We start from the raw sequence: 19263 nt of genomic DNA on the forward strand, positions 1-19263 counted from the left end.
ATATTTTGGATAAGATTTTGTCCACAATTCCATGCTGTATATTGATTGATGTTGGTAACATAACAATTCTTCTACATTCCCTAATTGTGTAGACTTCATGTAAGACTTCCCATGGCATTGTGTGCCACACACTGAACAGTGAACACATGGACAAATTAAAGGACTGGAAAGGGGACAAGCCAAACCCAAGTTACTGTTTAACATGAAATAAGACCCAGAGACAAAAAAGCCTGATTGGCCCGTCAATGACAGCTCAGAGTGTATACAACATGTCAGTGTTAATTCAATCGACAAAAGACGCACAATGTTCGTCGACTCCCTTTTTTCGCTGAGTGTCATGTCACTTGAAGGAAAGGGTATTTAGCACCATCTAGTGGTTGCTTTGAAGACTCCTGTCAGTTAAATGTGTTATATTTTCTCTGTGTTCTTATTGGTGGTTGTGATCACATGTGCAAGCCTTTACTTCCTGGTCAGCCATTATTTTGAGAAAACACAGTATGTTCTACAGATGCTACAGAATATTCAATCTCTTGCCATCCACCTGTTTTGAGCCTTGGAGAAGCTTTGTCTGTGAGTTTATGTTTCATGTTTCATCTTTGAGAATATGTAATGATGCATATTTTGCAGTTTTATTTTACATTCGTGAGATTTATGGTCAATTGTCTACCATGCCATGTGCCATTACTTGCTTTGTCATTTGTAATGCAGTGTTCTTGTCTAACTGATGTAGGCATTACATTTATGTTTTATTAAGAGCTTTTTTGTACATTTATTTTCAGTTTCACAAATTGCTGGAAAAAGCATTGTAAAGTTGATGAAGAAGGGTGAAGTAAACAACCTCCAATTCTACATCCACGTCTCGTCAAGTCTTTCAGTGCCTAGTACAAGTTCTGTTTAGCTATCTGTTACTCCGTGGAGCCACACACGGAGGAGGCAGAATAGTGAAAAGACAGCATCACAGCGAGGCCATTACAGTCATTCTGGCAAACAGGACAGCTGCTCTTCATCAACTGCCCTGGCCCTACTTTGTCTTCATGCAATAACTGGAGTACAACATACGCAAGATGGACAACGAGGCAAACACAGACAATGAACAGAAAGTTCGACCTCCAAGTTCATCTAAAACATCGTACGCAACAAGATCTCGTGCTAGTTGTTCTACCAACTCTAGCTCAGGTAAATCATCAGCAAGCCTAGCAGCAGTTAAAGCACGTGCCAGAGCCGAAGCAGTGCGCGCTCGCACCACCTTTGTTAAAAAAGAAACTGAGCTCATGGTCCAAAAAGCCCAGTTGAAAGTCGAGGAAGCACGAATGGAGGCTGTTCTAACCACACTGAAGCAAGAGCAAGAGTGTGCAGCTGCTGAGGCTGAGGCGGAGGTTCTTGAATCAGCTGCCGTAGAATTGGGATCCCAAGCAAAATGCAGGTCATTGAGCATTGCATCAATTCCCCATGAGTCCAGCGAGAAAAGAACAAGTGACTATGTTGAATGCCATTCCAGAGCTGAATCTTTTCAGTCGTGTCACACTACAGCCAATCAGAAACACAACAGCCGTCACACCCCTCTACAACACGACGCTTCAGCTTATGCCGAACACCACAAGGGCTCCCCCAGAGTACACAATACGAATCATCCAACTGCCCAACATTACTCCGGGATTCATCCGGGCAACTTCTCGTCCACGCAGAGGCCCCAGAGGGCCCAGACCCATACGCCCCCTCTTAACACGCAAGCACCACAGTCATCCGTTCCTGACAACACAGGTATAAATGACTTTGCTATCTACATGGCTCGTCGTGAGCTTGTGACCTCTGGGATGACCATTTTCGACGACCGTCCAGACAATTATTGGAGCTGGAAATCAACCTTTGTGAATATCATACAAGGTCTGAGACTCACCTGTACAGAAGAGCTCGACCTTCTAATAAGGTGGTTGGGCTCTGAGTCAAAAGAGCAGGTCAGGAGAATCAGAGCCGTTCATGTCAGTGACCCTGCTGCTGGGCTCAGGATGGCGTGGGAGCGCCTCGATGAGTCCTATGGGTCGCCCGAGACCATTGAGAAGGCTCTTCTAGACAAACTTGAGAGGTTCCCCAAGATCAACAACAAAGAGCCCCTCAAATTGAGAGACCTTGGCGACCTGTTAAGAGAGTTGGAGTCGGCTAAATTAGAGGGCTATCTGACTGGGCTTGCCTACCTGGATACTCCTCGGGGTGTCAATCCTATAGTGGAGAAACTGCCATATGGGCTCCAAGAGAAATGGATGACACAAGGGAGTTTTTACAAGCTGAAAAACAAAGTCCAATTTCCACCTTTTTCATTCTTCACTGATTTTGTTTGCAGAGAGGCCCATATTCGTAATGATCCCAGTTTCACACTGATGGCAGTAAAACCAGACAGCGCTGTGAAAAGTTACACACACTCTAGAGGCCAAGTTTCATCCCACAAAACCGAAATCATGCCAGACCCAGAAAACAAGTCTACGAAGACTGCCAGCAGCAGTTTGGATATCAACAGGCAGTGCCCAATTCACAATAAACCCCATCCACTAAGGCGATGCAGAGGCTTCCGAGCTAAGACACTGGAAGAACGCAAAACATTTCTCAAAGAAAGTGGGGTTTGTTTCAGATGCTGCTCCTCAACTCATCACCTGGCGAAGGAATGCAAAATGATCATTCAGTGCAATGAGTGCGACAGCAACAAACATGTCACAGCTCTTCATCCAGGACCAGCCCCATGGACCGCCATGGACTCTGATACAGAGCATGGCGGGGAGGAGAGTGAAGATGCTCCTCCCGACATAGTCTCCAAATGCACAGAAGTATGTGGCGGAACCAATACATCTCGTTCCTGCTCTAAAATCTGTCTCATAAAGGTGTATCCAGCAGGACAACCACACAGATCTGCAAGAGTCTATGCTGTACTCGACGACCAGAGTAACAGATCTCTTGCTCGACCGGAGTTCTTCGACCTGTTCGACTCGCATGGAGTAGATTCCCCCTACACACTGCGCACATGTGCTGGAGTGACACAGATGTCCGGCAGAAGAGGAACTGGCTTCGTAGCTCAGACATTAGATGGAAGATTCGACGTGCTGCTCCCAACACTCGTAGAGTGCGACCATATACCGGATGATAGGTCAGAAATACCTACACCTGAGGCTGCCAAACACCACTCTCACCTTAGGCCTATATCTCATCTTATACCTGAACTTGACTCTAATGCACAGATTCTCCTTCTCCTTGGCCGGGACATCTTACAAGTCCACAAGGTAAGAGACCAGCGGAATGGCCCGAACAATTCTCCTTATGCCCAAAAACTAGACCTTGGCTGGGTTGTCATTGGAGACGTCTGTCTGGGCACTGCTCACAAGCCAAAAGGAGTCAGCACATACCGGACTAATGTTCTGGAAAATGGCCGCCACTCTCACTTCAGCCCATGTCCAAACCACCTCGTCTTAAAAGAGGTGACTGTAAAAATGGATAAGAAACCTCTCAGCTCCCAAAACCTATGGCACTCTCACTCCCACAGCCCAGTTCAGAATGTTGGTGGTCATCAATTGGGAAGCAAGATCTTCGAAACGACAGCGGACGACAACAAGATTGCTCCATCCATTGAAGACAAACAATTCATTCAGTTGATGGACAAGGAGATGTTCATAGACGATGCTAACAGTTGGGTGGCCCCCCTTCCATTTCGCACACAAAGACCATGTCTCCCCAACAATAGCTGGCCCGTTTGACCAGCCTCTGCCGTACTCTCGAAAGAAAGCCTGAAATGAAAAGCCATTTTCTGGCCTTCATGCAGAAGATCTTTGACAACGACCACGCTGAATTAGCTCCACCGTTACAGGACGGAGAAGAATGCTGGTACCTTCCTAGTTTTGGTGTATACCACCCACGCAAGCCTGGCCAGATCAGAGTCGTTTTTGACTCCAGTGCTTCATATCTCGGCCTCTCATTGAACGACGTGCTGCTGACAGGACCGGATTTAAACAACAGCTTGCTGGGAGTGCTAATTCGGTTTAGGCGTGAGCAGGTGGCCATAACAACAGACATCGAACAAATGTTCCACAGCTTCGTGGTCAGGGAGGACCACAGGAACTTCCTCCGATTCCTGTGGTTCAGAAACAACGACACCACTCAAGAAGTTGTGGAATACAGGATGAAAGTCCATGTATTTGGCAATCGCCCATCCCCTGCGGTTGCCACTTATGGGCTACGACGAGCAGCTCTTCATGGAGAAGACGAGTTTGGTGGAGATGCAAAGCAATTCATACACAGGGATTTCTACGTCGACGATGGACTCAAGTCCCTTCCATCCGAAACTGCAGCCATCAACCTACTAAAATCAGCCCAAAGTATGCTTGCCATCTCAAACTTGAGACTCCATAAAATAGCGTCCAACAGTCCAGTCGTCATGCAGGCGTTTCCCTCATCAGACTATGCAAAGGACCTGAAAGATCTTGATCTGGACATCGACTCACCTCCTGTACAACGCAGTCTTGGGTTAAGCTGGGACCTTGCAAATGACACTTTCACGTTCCGTGTTGCCAGTGCTGAGAAACCATTCACTCGACGAGGAGTGCTCGCAACAGTCAACAGCCTATTCGACCCCCTCGGTCTCGTGGCTCCTATTACCATCCAAGGGAAGCTTTTACTACGTCAGCTCACCAACGGCACCTGTGACTGGGACGCTCCTCTCCCAGCTGAAAAAGAGGCCGACTGGATCGTGTGGAGGGATTCTCTGCAAGACTTGGAGCAGGTTGTAACTCCTCGGGCATACACAGCAGCTTCCCTCTCAACAGCTCGACATACAGAAATCCATATATTTGCAGATGCCTCTATAGAGGCCATTGCGGCTGTCGCATACCTCAAGGTGATGGATGCTGAAGGAAAATGCCATGTTGGCTTCATTATGGGGAAAGCCAAATTAGCCCCCTTATCAGTCCATACAGTCCCCAGACTTGAGCTAGGAGCGGCTCTCCTGGCAGTAGAGCTCAGTGAATTGATTGTGAATGAGATGGACATCGAGCCGAACAATCTGAAGTTCTACACTGACAGCAAGGTGGTGCTAGGGTACATTTATAACGAAACTAGGAGGTTCTATGTGTACGTCAGCAACAGGGTGGAACGGATAAGGAAATCCACACGTCCCGAACAGTGGCATTATGTCCAAACTAGTCACAACCCTGCAGATGTGGCCACCAGGCCAGTGTCTGCCGCTCGACTCTCAGCGACCAACTGGCTCACCGGTCCAGATTTCCTTGCACATTCCGTGGAGTCAGACACAGCTGAAGAAACCGTCTATGACCTCATTGATTCCGCATCTGATATACACTGTCGCAGGCAAAGAATATCATCATTGGATGTGTTCAAAAGGAAGAATTCCAAAATGAGGTGTGTTGTTTGGAGAAGGGAAAGGTCATTCCCAAGAGCAGCTCCCTTCGGAAGCTCGATGCTGTCCTTGATGAAAATGGACTCCTGAGAATAGGTGGCCGGCTCCAGTATGCTTCACTTGAGATGGAGGAGAAACACCCTCTGGTCATTCCTGGCCGTAGCCACATTGCTACGCTACTTGTAAATCACTACCATGAAAGAGTTAAACATCAAGGCAGACTCTTCACAGAGGGAGCTATCCGCACAGGCGGATACTGGATCGTGGGAGCAAAGAAATGCATCTCCAGGAATCTGCATAGCTGTGTCACATGCAACAGACTCCGTGGTAGGACAGCAGAACAGCAGATGTCAAATCTCCCACCCGATCGTCTTAGCACCGAACCCCCTTTTACTAATGTGGGCCTGGATGTGTTCGGCCCCTGGACCATCTCCACTCGTCGTACCAGAGGAGGTGCAGCAAACAGTAAAAGGTGGGCAGTGCTGTTCACATGCCTGAGCATACGCGCTGTGCATATCGAGCTTCTTGAGTCAATGGACTCGTCAAGTTTTATAAATGCTCTACGGCGCTTCTTTGCTCTGCGTGGTCCTGCAAAGGTGATTCGCTCTGACTGCGGCACAAACTTTAAAGGAGCCTGCAACGAGCTGCGAATCCTACAGGATGAGACAAACATGTCAAAGTATCTCAGTGAAGAAGGATGCACATGGCTGTTCAACCCACCCCACTCTTCTCACATGGGGGGTGTGTGGGAAAGAATGATCGGGGTTTCAAGACGGATCCTTGACTCCATGTTGTCTGAGATCAGCTCCTCCCATCTCACTCACGAAGTGCTTTCAACTCTCATGGCCGAGGTTGCCGCAATAATAAATGCAAGACCTCTCGCCCCAATTTCGACCGACGCAGACTCACCTTTCCTTCTGACTCCAGCGATGATCTTAACACAGAAGATTTGCTCCCCTCTTCCTCCCTCGGGATCTTTTGAGAGTGCAGATCTGTATCGCCAGCAATGGAAACGGGTCCAGCACTTGGCAAATGCCTTTTGGGCAAGATGGAGACGAGAATATCTCTCTACACTTCAGAGCAGAAGCAAGTGGCAAGATAGCCAAGTCAACATAAAAGAAGGAGACTTGGTGTTGCTCAGAGACACCCAGGTCAAAAGGAATGAGTGGCCCTTGGCTCTCGTCACCAAGGCTCACCTTAGCGGCGACGGGAAGGTCAGGAAGCTTGAGCTGAAGGTCACTAAAGGAGGAACTGTTAAGTCTTTCCTCAGGCCAGTGACTGAAGTGGTGTTACTCATGTCTCCTTAAGCCTCTACCTGGACAGTTCCTTGCATTATCTTATATTTCTGTTGGACATTGATAGTGGTATTCCAATAATACCACGCGGGGAGTGTCATGTCACTTGAAGGAAAGGGTATTTAGCACCATCTAGTGGTTGCTTTGAAGACTCCTGTCAGTTAAATGTGTTATATTTTCTCTGTGTTCTTATTGGTGGTTGTGATCACATGTGCAAGCCTTTACTTCCTGGTCAGCCATTATTTTGAGAAAACACAGTATGTTCTACAGATGCTACAGAATATTCAATCTCTTGCCATCCACCTGTTTTGAGCCTTGGAGAAGCTTTGTCTGTGAGTTTATGTTTCATGTTTCATCTTTGAGAATATGTAATGATGCATATTTTGCAGTTTTATTTTACATTCGTGAGATTTATGGTCAATTGTCTACCATGCCATGTGCCATTACTTGCTTTGTCATTTGTAATGCAGTGTTCTTGTCTAACTGATGTAGGCATTACATTTATGTTTTATTAAGAGCTTTTTTGTACATTTATTTTCAGTTTCACAAATTGCTGGAAAAAGCATTGTAAAGTTGATGAAGAAGGGTGAAGTAAACAACCTCCAATTCTACATCCACGTCTCGTCAAGTCTTTCAGTGCCTAGTACAAGTTCTGTTTAGCTATCTGTTACTCCGTGGAGCCACACACGGAGGAGGCAGAATACTGAGGAAAAACTAAATAAAAACTATCAGCTATATGATGACTATAACTACGACTAAATACATTGACAATTTTGTCAAAAAATAAAAACTATACTAAAATGTTAGGGAGGGAGGGACTAGTGGAGACCTATAGTGCAGATAAACTAAATACAAACTAAGGGACTAGTGGAGATCTACTAGTGCAGTTCTACAAGCTGCAATGCGCTGTGAGCTTGCATGTAGATCGGCTATATTCAGTATGCAACCAAGTGTAAAATTAGCCATCAATGGACGCCAAAATACATTTTTGTCGACAAAATCAACTGTAGATTTAGTCGACTAAAATCTTATGACATTTAGTTAAAGGCAAAGCTAGACTAAAACTAATAATTTTCAGATTACTAAAATATGACTAAAACTAAATGACATTTTATTCAAAAGTCTATGACAAACTACATCAAAATGTGCTTTCAATGTGCTTTCAAAATGAACACTGCACAGAGCTTGTGAATCTCATCATCACTGATAAGATATTTAAGTCAGTGGCTGGCATGGCCCTTTAAAACCCACTATCGAACCTCACAGCCCCAGAGCCTGCTTTCTAATGATCTGACAATATGGACACAGCATGCTAATGAAGCTTATTGAACTGAGGGATGGAGAGAGAGACAGAGAGAGAGAGACAGAGAGAGAGAGAGAGAGAGAGAGAGAGAGAGAGAGAGAGAGAGAGAGATGGAAAGATAGATGATGGTAGCCATGGAGGTAAAGTGCATGTGGTCCAAACCATCTGGGCTATTAACTCCTACCACACACGGAGACAGAGAGAGAGAGAGAGAGAGAGAGAGAGAGATGAATGGAGGTATAAAGTCATGTGGTCGGACCATCTGGACTATCAACTCCTATACCACGATGCTAGGACTCCTCTCCGCTGTCTCCACCACCATCTGAAGAACAGGAGCAGGTTGGGCAACACATGCCTGTCAAGTGAAATCACTGTTCCCATCCTAGTAGCTCGGCGGTGTAGGTGAACTGTATAGAAATGTGTGTGTGTGTGTGTGTGTGTGTGTGTGTGTGTGTGTGTGTGTGTGTGTGTGTGTGTGTGTGTGTGTGTGTGTGTGCATGCATGCGTGCGTGCGTGCGACGTGCGTGCGTGTGTGTGTGTGTGTGTGCATGCATGCGTGCGTGCGACGTGCATGTGCGCGTGCATGCGCACGTGAGTGCGTCCTCTTTTAACCGGACATGTCCACTTTTTTTCTCCAATAAATCATTTGGTTATTGTTACAAAATGCAAAAAGGGTGCTCATTACACATCTTCCCCACATCTAATTCTCAACGAATATCTGTGAATCACATTTCCCTGTAATCCACAAAGTGTGACCATTAATTACCCTTAATGTCACCACTTAATCACATTGATTTAAAATGTAAGTGGTGCTGTGAGTTTTCGCTTCTAAACACACCACACCGTTCAATTTAATTAATCCCATCTTAAATTCTATACAGATTCCTATAATTCAAAGTTCTCTGTAATCAGCACTGTTTGTTAATTCAGTGTATCTATTGGATTAGATAGATTGAAGGCTATATGCCTTGAAATGCAAGTGTCAGGACCTTTTGTTTCCGTCATCTAAGAATATTACATTAGACTAATTGACATTAATTATCCGCCTCTGTAACTGCAATAAGCTCATCGTCATTGTCCAAAAGGGCTTCCAAGAGTGCACGGCACAGCACGTGAGGATCCTCTCGTAAATCCGACGGCGACAATGTGGCTTTGCGTGCGGTTGGGGACAGTATAGCGTGCCGTGTTCCCACTGTCTCAATATTAAAGCAAACAAATCACACAAAAAAACTTGAATGAGCATGCGAATATCAAACTATTGATTCTGACGGAGGAAAGCCCAACAAACCCACAGTGAGGCCATGGGCTACAGGGCTAGGTGGAGCCTGCAGAACCATTGCGGCTCGAAAATCCACCATTCCTGAATGAAGTGCCTGGTGCTGGGAGTCTGGTGCAACGCACAGGGACTGGACCTGGTGAGAGCAGGAGTGGACCTAGTGAGACGTAGGAGGGGCCCGGACAGGAGTCAACCCACAGAGCCTATAGTCCTTCTACGCGCCAGAATAGTACCTCCTATAGTCCCGGCAGAGTACTTCCGGAGAGGTTCCAACGGATTGTGTGGCCCTGTTTTTTCCCTAATGGGACTGATCGAGGGTAGCTACTGGGACGTAAGTCGGGACTTGATCACCCCGGCTGAGTGAGGGGTATGATGTTGGAAGACTCGAAACCCAGATGACCTTGGGATACATCACTGAGGATACGTCCCAGGTGCATCCATGCAATGTATTTTTGTTTTTTGACCACACCACAGCAGGTTGAACACTATAGGGTCGCAAAAGTTTGCCAAATCTACAGCTCTGTTCAAACTTTATTATTTTAGTTTAGTTTGTAGCCTACTTTGTAATATGTTTCAACAACACAAAAAGGGGGGGGGGGGGGTTTCTGAGTTTGAATTAATTAAAATGTATACACAAACACAAAAGAACCACATGTTAACTTATTTTATATACTAATAACACTTGAACTCTGATGGTAGATTCACATCATAAATAGTAAATTGCTAAATTGTACCCTTTGGGTCTGTAATGTAACTCTACAAATGGCATTTGTACACTCTAAGAATTACGGGGGTCTGTGACCAAAATGTGCATACCAAACTGGAGATCCTTTTAATTAAAAACTTTAGCACTCTACTACAATGTAGAATCTATTTGTATATGCTGGGAGTGCCTCACACGCGTGTGTTTCATAAAGTTTCTCTCCATAATCCAAGAAGAAACTTTGCCGTGAGCTGCTATTCAATAAAAGAGCTTTTTTAATCTCTGTTCAAAACGGAGTATCATATGTCTGTCTGTCTCCAGGTGTTTATTTTTATTTTTAATTAACTAAACATTAAGGATGTACTGTAGTCTTCACAACATGATTCCTAGTTTTTTCTATCTGCACCTGTGAGATTTGATCACAGAGTTCTATCAGTATGCAGTTGACTAATTTAATTTTATTCCTCTAGGCTCCTATGGAGCATAAGGCTCCGCCATCGGACCAGAGGCCTCTCCAGGTCTGTTTTTGCCTCCCCACTTTTCTTTTGCCTTGTGGATTCACAACAACTTGCCAGCTCAACATTTCTCACACTGTGTGTAAGAAAATGTACGGTCCACGTCTCGCCCCCACATTGACTCATTGATGCCAATCCCGATTTTTATCAGGATTTACCTATCGCTCCCCAGCGCCATTTGGCTTCACTTGTGTTCAGAACATCCAGAAAACAGCAGCAGTGCTGTTTGTCAACAGCGTTTGGAAATGCGATGGCTCATTGACAAAGAAACACAGCAAGATACCATAAACACACCCATACGAAGCACTGCCAACCAGTGGTGGAAGAGGTATACTCACATTACTATTTACTTCAAGATAGTACCAAAGTAAACGTAGTCGTCACGGCCGCAAAGGCATGGTCAATGGAAATAGAAAGCCCTTTGTGATTTTTTGGGGGGTTATCCTTTAAAGGTATATTCAGTGATTTCACTTCATTCAAATATCACTTTTTTTTTTGTTTTTTTTTGATAATCCTCCCTACTATAGAGTGTGCTGACCATATAAGGAGTTCCTCCCTGTCCCCAGTGAGCCCCTGGGGTCAAAAAACCCTAGTTTCAGTTTTGGTGGCGGGTGGCAAAGCCTTCATCCAATCAGGATGAGAGGGGCCTTTCTCCAATCATGATCGAGTGGGGGCGGGCCTTGGTGCACGTGCTGTTGGCCTGTTGCACTTCCCCCCACTGTAGTGCGTGCATGTGCACATTTTGTTACCGGGGCGGACTGGGTGGTTTTCCAAATCATCCAAATCACTGAATGCTCCTTTAAGCATCATTTTGTATAAATCTGTACCACTGTACCTTTTTTGCAAACTGTTAATAAAGTATTCAATCAATCAATCAATCAATCAATCAATCAATCAATCAATCAATCAATCAATCCCGTTCTTCTTGCTGGTCCTATAGGAATGACCAGCATCTGGTGGAAAATGTGCTCACATTTTTCATTCAATTCAAAGTATCAATACTGCAATGTACTGTATACGCTCTGTTAACACTTAGTTACTTTTCACCACTGGCCTCTGCTTGTCTGCAGACCTCCGAGCCAGGAGCTCAGAGAGGTGTAACAGCGGAGCCAGCCCATTTAATGATTTAAAAACAAATAAAAAGAAGCCTGCATGGAATCGATTCTAAGTGAAGTGAGGCCAGGGACAGGGGCTATAATGTGATCGCGGCCTTTTAGTGCCAGTGAGGAGGCGAGCGGTCGCATTTTGAATCAGCCACAGACGCCCGACTGACAACTGATCAATACCCAGCGTAGAAAGAGTTACGGCATTCAAGTGCTGATGGAATTAAGGCCTGATAGACATTAAAGGCATAGCATGTAAATTTGCCATTTGTTGGTCAAAACACCAGCAATAAGCCTATCTCACAGCCCCCTTTCCACGCCCACTTCCGGTAGATAGTGGTGTCATTTAACATTAGGCATTTACACTTTTTTTCTCTGGAGAATCTAAGTACATTTCCTAATGTTAAAATGTCAAAGACTGATAATAATATGAAGAAAACAACTCAAATAAGTAGAATAAATCTTACCTTTACAAAACGGTAGTTTGTGGCTTGTGAAAATACCTCTTTTAACATGGAAGCCTATGGACCGCAAAAAAAACAACACCACTATCTCCAAAAGTGGCGTAAAAAGGGGCGGGGAAATACTGTGAGATAGGCCTATATGGTTACACACCCTAACTAACCCATTATTGTCTGTTTACAATGGGACAGACATCCCCCCAAAACATTCCACAACCAGGGTCTTCTAACGCTTTGATAATATTTGTATTGGTTTAAAAAAAAAAGGGGATATAAAATATATACTTATTTAGCCCAATGTTCAAATGCCCCCAGCCCCCAGTAAAAAATAGCTAAAATCGCTAAAACGAAAGAAAGCAGCAGCAAATGAAACAAAATTAACACCCATCGTTTACTTTCTCTAATAACAACCTAAAACATGAACCTTGGTTGAAAAAAAACTAAAGTTGTGGAAGTGAAACACATGAAACACGTGTTGTGATGAGCTTTCTGTAATAAACTCACAAAGGATATGTAGTTGTCAAGTGTCAAACCTTTATTTGAAATTACAGAGTGTTTTCACAGGTATGACAGAGTAAATATTTTCTGTTACAATGCATTCTATGAAGACGTAATACTACAAAGAATCTATACAAATGATCAAACTAAGTGATTAAAATAGACTATGATAATAATAGTTGAAACAACACATGTCAACACACAGAGACTAATTACAATTGCACCACTAGTGCATGAATTCCTAATGACATGTGGACAAGCACTGATTATCATATTGTTATATCAGTATCAGCAAACTCTAATGCCTTCTTTGAAGAAGAAAAACACACATCATTTAATTTGTCGATGTATGTGTCTTCATGTGTGTTTTTAGAATATCAATCTGACTAAAGCCTTTTTTACAAACTATACACGTAAAGGACTTTTCCCCCGTATGAGTCCTCATGTGTTTTTTTAGATCACTTGATTGAATAAAGCCCTTGCCACAAACTGTACACGTAAAGGGTCTTTCCCCTGTATGAGTCATCCTGTGTACTTTTAATGCCCCATTATGACTGTAGCCCTTGCCACAAACTGTACACGTAAATGGCTTTTCCCCTGTATGAATCCTCATGTGTGATTTTAGATTACATTTTGAATGAAAGCCTTTTCCGCAGACTGTACACATAAAGGGTTTTTCCTCTGTATGAGTCCTCATGTGTGCTTTTAAATCCCCATTAGTACAACCCTTGCCACAAACTGTACACGTAAAGGGCTTTTTCCCTGTGTGAGTCATCATGTGTCGTTTTAGAGTATTCTTTTGACTAAAGCAAGTGCCGCACACTGTGCAAACAAATGGCTTTTCCCCTGTATGAGTCATCATATGTGATTTTAGATGAGCCTTTCGAATAAAGCCTGTGCCGCACATTGTACACGTAAAGGGCTTTTCCCCGGAATGAATCATTGTGTGCTTCTTCAGATATTCCTTGCGATTAAACATTTTACCACAATCTGCACAACTAAAACATTTCTTACCTATTTGACTCCTCGTGGAGTGACTTTGTTTTGGTGATTTGAGGTCATGGAGCAGCTTGTTGCTCAAAGACAAACTATTTCCTCCCATGTGTTTATTGTGCAATTTATGTGTGTTTAAACCTGACTGGTCATCCGTGGTCTCGTCCCACTCATCACTGTCTTCAGTGATGTCAGATTCAGAACAGTGTGAAGAGATGAGCTGATCATCACTAGTTGGTTGTGATGTTCCACAGTCCTCTACATGAGCTTGTGTTTCCATGTGTTTAGATGAGGTGCTGGCTGCAGGTTCTGTTTGTATGTGTTCATCATCTTCATGTTTCACTGATAGCAATGTCTCTGTTGATCCACCATCCTCCTCTGATCTTTGAAGTAGCTCATCAAGTTCGTCTTTAATCTGTGGATATGATGGTTCCTCTTTGATCAGACTGGAGGTTCTCTCCTCATGTTCCTCTTTAATCTGTAGAGACTCTGGTTCCTCTTTGACCACACTGGATGTTCTCTCCTGCTGCTCAGAGAATACCTCCTCTTTACACACAAGGAGGTGTATGGATTCTAGACAGAAGATACAGATACATTAAACTTTTGCTGTTGGTTCCATATCTGTCCCAATGTTGTTTTGATTCCAGTGTGAAGTGTCACACAAATTATTGTTTCTTACCTCAATTTCTAAAACAAGCCTCTCTTTGTTTCTCAAATATAATTTATCATTAGCTACAACCTATTGCTATCAGATATATCCACAGAGAATGTTTTTGAATGCAAGTTTAACCCTAACATTAATGGATTGATGCAGTTGGAAGAGTTACCGTGTTCAAGCCTTTAACAGTTAACATAGTAAAGGTTAACGTAGTAAAGGTTTTACCAACCTGCTCTGTGTAGTTTGACGACTGGTTGTAAAACCATATCCAGTAGTCTGCGTTGGCGGTCAGTTTCTTGCTTGATGTGGAAAGCTTCATCCTCGTACTCTGTTAAAATTCTTCCAACGACCCCAAATATCTCTTCAGCAGCAGCAGATAGTCTCTGGTTGACCAAGGACTTCAATGTTTGTAGTAAATCCATAACTCAAAACTTGCCCACATAAACTGATACTGATACTTAAACTGATATTTAAGTAGAACCAAAACAAAGCTAGTGCAGAAAGCAGATCAGCTCTTAACAACTAGCAGAGTTTAAAGTGACTCCAAGCAGAACAAACTCTTGTTAAATACTAACAGAGGGCTGTGATGCTCCAAACAGAGTGAGGGGGCGGGACACAACAATAGAACAATAGAACAAAACTGGCCAATCACTGCTCCCAACAACAAGGCAACTCAATATGTTTTATATCAAACATTAAATGAAACATTATAAAATTACAATCAGATTCAGTGAAAAAATAAAGATGAATTAAAAGTTGTCTATTCTACCCTGGATTTGAACCGTATTGCCTAATAGAAAACACATTCAGGGCACAGAGCAAATAAAATAATAGCAAAAACAATAAACGGAATAAATGGAAATAGGTTACACTTAAAAAAGGTACCATTATTTTTGAAGAGGCTAGATCTATAAAGAACTACACACATCATATTAGATTCTGATATTAACCTGTGCAGACCGCATTAAGTGAACTGAGTCTGTGCTCAGAGAATACTTTCTTCAGCGTGTCCACAATAGTCCACAGCCCACTTTGCCACTTGCTCTGATCCACTGCATCAATAGCACCCCTCCCCCCCCAATGGCAGACAATCATATGTCAGACACATACATTCAGTTGATCCGAATTAACATGTGTTAAATTCCTGTGCCTCAGGAATGTCGTACTTCCTGTTCTTTCCAGATGGGAGATGGCCATGACATATGTTAGATGTTCCTTGCATGCCTGTACAATACATGTTTTTGTTTGTAGCAGCATGTTTCGAGTTGTTATAGGCATGGACAGAATCTATTCAACCCTGTCATTAGTTTAAACCTGCATGTGTGAGATGTCTATTTGACCATGAGAGAATACGTTCATACAATGGCTGTGTGCAGTTGGTACCGTGATCTTAGGGATGCTTAACCTTAGTCCAAATGTAGGGATGACCAATAGCTTGAGTTGTCTTTATCACCTTTCAGAAGTTGTCGTAGGAGGAGAAGTATTTTATAGTCTAAACGGCGAGAACGGGGTAAGATTAACCACTTTTTGCTTAAGTTGTCCTGGAAGCAAGGCAAAATGAGATGGCAGTAAAATCTAATGATTCTATACCCATATTTCAGGATGTCTTCTATCAATTGAAATGATGAGTAAGCATCTATGACAAAGGGCCATGAAAATATGACCTTTTTAAAAAAAGTGGTCATGTGGCTCAATTTGCCCCAGGTAAGGGGTAAGTTGATCCAAGTCGAGGGGCAAGTCGAACCACATGATATTTTAATGTTAAAAGCTTAAAGTTGAACAGATAATGTATTCACTTATTGATAATAATAGAATAACAGTTTTCCCTTTTGCAAATAGTCTTATTTGTTTATTTATTATTTAAACAATATTAAGACAATTAAATAAAGTTTGTTATTCAGAACCTTATATTTGCAATATTGTTAATACAATATTGCAAACTTCTCTTAAATGAGTATGTACATGCAAATTAAAGGTCATTCAGTATAATTTGAGTAGCAAAGACTTATGAATAATGATTCCCATTGACTCAATTTACCCCCGGACATTGGTTCATTTTACCCCAGCCACCATTTTAGAAAACAATGACTAGAATAAGCTACTTCAGACAATGTATTTGCTAAATGATTCACATGGTTCTATCCATTGGCAAATCATCAACGTGTATGATATTACATTTAGACCTAGGTACATTTTGCTTAGTATAACAGTCATTTTACATGATGTGTCGAAATTTTACTTTGACCGACAAAAACTGTTTTTTGTGTAAAAGAATGCTTTCTACTTTCCCCATGTGCTTCCCAACTTCACAGCCAGGTGTAAATGATGGATGCTTACTAGATTTAAGGTCACATGGCAACACATTTTTCTAGTTTTCTAGATAAAGGGGGTGGTTCAACATACCTGCTGGCTCATCTTACCCCGTTCTCCCCTATCCACTGTATTTATCATACTAAAAGGATCACATGCAAATTGGTTGGTCGATTCATTCAGCAATATGGTTACACACCCTAACCCATTATCACCTGTCTGTTTACAATGGGACAGACATCCCCCAAAACATTCCACAACATTCACAACCAGGGTCTTCTAACGCTTTTAATATTTGTATTGTTTTTTTTTTTTTTAAACAGACAAAGACATACTACTTTACAAATATCTGTAAGTTAGATAGAAATGGAATTCCAATAGTCTACAACCAGAAATAATGGAATCATTTGTGTTAATATTATAACTTCTATTGTACCACCAATAAGCACCATGCTTATTGTACACGTAAACCACACACAACTGACTCAGTAGTCCATCATATCAAGAGTAACTGGTCAATCTGAAAGACATGTTTCATGTAATAACAAAAGTACACGCTAATACATGTCATCAAAAATTTAAAAAAAAAGTTTAACAAACAAACAAAATACACAATTTTGAAATAATCCAGTGTTACACAACCTTTACTGCAGTGGTTTTCAACCAGTGGTCCTTGAGTTCAGGGCGGTCCCCAGTTAGAGAATGTAGAAGAATTGTTATTTTGATCAACATTTGCCTATAGTCTCTCATTGTGGACAAAATCTTATCCAAATATAACAAAATATTCTAAGTCTTGCATGGGTCCGAGAGGCTAAATCTCATCAAATGGTGCTCTGTGGCTCAAATACTGAATAAATAATGGACCTTGATATGAAAAGGGTTGAAAACCACTGCTTTAATGGAATGAGAGAAGTCGCTAACACGGCGGTGGTACTGGTACGTACGGTATACCACACACACATGTCCAACTTCTCCACGTAGGCTATGCCCCTGTGTGTCCCCGAATTTGCATACTACAGGTGCGAGGTTTGCAACCCCGATTGTCCCATGCTTGTTCTAAATTCGAGTGATCATGGTTTGCATGTACCTGTAGCTGTGGGTGTCACTCAGAACTCAGAACAAACTAGAAAAAGTGCCCTTCTGGGCACAGGTCTCCACCAGGAGGATAGGACTGTGTGAGATGTTTGGCAAAATGTTTAGGAGTAACATGTTTGCCTTTGATGGCAATTGGATGACTTGAGGCATTTTGTTCCAAAAATGTGTTTTGCAAAAATCAACCTGTTGGTGGCATTATAACAGGCCAATGTGAAAAGGGTGGGATATAAACTAGAAAATGTACGGTCCACGTCTCGCCCCCACATTGACTCATTGATGCCAATCCCGATTTTTATCAGGATTTACCTATCGCTCCCCAGCGCCATTTGGCTTCACTTGTGTTCAGAACATCCAGAAAACAGCAGCAGTGCTGTTTGTCAACAGCGTTTGGAAATGCGATGGCTCATTGACAAAGAAACACAGCAAGATACCATAAACACACCCATACGAAGCACTGCCAACCAGTGGTGGAAGAGGTATACTCACATTACTATTTACTTCAAGATAGTACCAAAGTAAACGTAGTCGTCACGGCCGCAAAGGCATGGTCAATGGAAATAGAAAGCCCTTTGTGATTTTTTGGGGGGTTATCCTTTAAAGGTATATTCAGTGATTTCACTTCATTCAAATATCACTTTTTTTTTTGTTTTTTTTTGATAATCCTCCCTACTATAGAGTGTGCTGACCATATAAGGAGTTCCTCCCTGTCCCCAGTGAGCCCCTGGGGTCAAAAAACCCTAGTTTCAGTTTTGGTGGCGGGTGGCAAAGCCTTCATCCAATCAGGATGAGAGGGGCCTTTCTCCAATCATGATCGAGTGGGGGCGGGCCTTGGTGCACGTGCTGTTGGCCTGTTGCACTTCCCCCCACTGTAGTGCGTGCATGTGCACATTTTGTTACCGGGGCGGACTGGGTGGTTTTCCAAATCATCCAAATCACTGAATGCTCCTTTAAGCATCATTTTGTATAAATCTGTACCACTGTACCTTTTTTGCAAACTGTTAATAAAGTATTCAATCAATCAATCAATCAATCAATCAATCAATCAATCAATCAATCAATCAATCAATCAATCCGTTCTTCTTGCTGGTCCTATAGGAATGACCAGCATCTGGTGGAAAATGTGCTCACATTTTTCATTCAATTCAAAGTATCAATACTGCAATGTACTGTATACGCTCTGTTAACACTTAGTTACTTTTCACCACTGGCCTCTGCTTGTCTGCAGACCTCCGAGCCAGGAGCTCAGAGAGGTGTAACAGCGGAGCCAGCCCATTTAATGATTTAAAAACAAATAAAAAGAAGCCTGCATGGAATCGATTCTAAGTGAAGTGAGGCCAGGGACAGGGGCTATAATGTGATCGCGGCCTTTTAGTGCCAGTGAGGAGGCGAGCGGTCGCATTTTGAATCAGCCACAGACGCCCGACTGACAACTGATCAATACCCAGCGTAGAAAGAGTTACGGCATTCAAGTGCTGATGGAATTAAGGCCTGATAGACATTAAAGGCATAGCATGTAAATTTGCCATTTGTTGGTCAAAACACCAGCAATAAGCCTATCTCACAGCCCCCTTTCCACGCCCACTTCCGGTAGATAGTGGTGTCATTTAACATTAGGCATTTACACTTTTTTTCTCTGGAGAATCTAAGTACATTTCCTAATG

Source organism: Electrona antarctica, assembly GCF_951216825.1.
Source record: "Electrona antarctica genome assembly, chromosome: 15".
In the NCBI taxonomy this organism is placed as follows: Eukaryota; Metazoa; Chordata; class Actinopteri; order Myctophiformes; family Myctophidae; genus Electrona; species Electrona antarctica.